The sequence below is a fragment of the Meleagris gallopavo genome, chromosome 30 (genome assembly GCF_000146605.3).
Source record: "Meleagris gallopavo isolate NT-WF06-2002-E0010 breed Aviagen turkey brand Nicholas breeding stock chromosome 30, Turkey_5.1, whole genome shotgun sequence".
Lineage (NCBI taxonomy): Eukaryota > Metazoa > Chordata > Aves > Galliformes > Phasianidae > Meleagris > Meleagris gallopavo.
The window spans coordinates 141,332-141,816 of record NC_015040.2 but is presented as its reverse complement, the minus strand read 5'-3'; positions in this window follow the sequence as shown (position 1 = coordinate 141,816).

Here is a 485-nt window from a genome sequence, read left to right as displayed (position 1 = left end):
ACATCAAGATGAAGGCCCTGTTTGTCCTTCAAAACATCATGGGCTGCGTGAAGAGGAAGGAGGCCAGCTCCATCGCTCTGCAGCACGCTGAGGAGCTCCTGCCTCTCTTTGTCGATGTAAGTGAGGTTGCTGTAGGAGGCAGAGCCCTCGCAGGGGCACCCTGCAGTGCCACCGCCTCTGGCCCAGCTGTGTGGGCAGCACTCGCTTTGGGCCCTCTCCCCTCCTCGCTCCTCCCGGGCTCCTTCCGGGCAGGGGGACAGCTGTGGGCCCTCGGAGAGCCCCGTGCCCAGCATCTGCTCCCTGCCGTTGGCTTCCGGCCCTCCATGCCTCCTCCGCTGCCTGTGCAAGGCCAGGCCAGGCCCGGTCCCCACGCATGGTGCAGGAGGGCTTGCAGGCGCTGCGTGCCACGGAGGCAGTGTGAAGGCGGCCCGGCCTCCTCGTGCTAAAATGCTCTTTCTCCCTCCCAGGAGTCCAGTGCTGTGCGG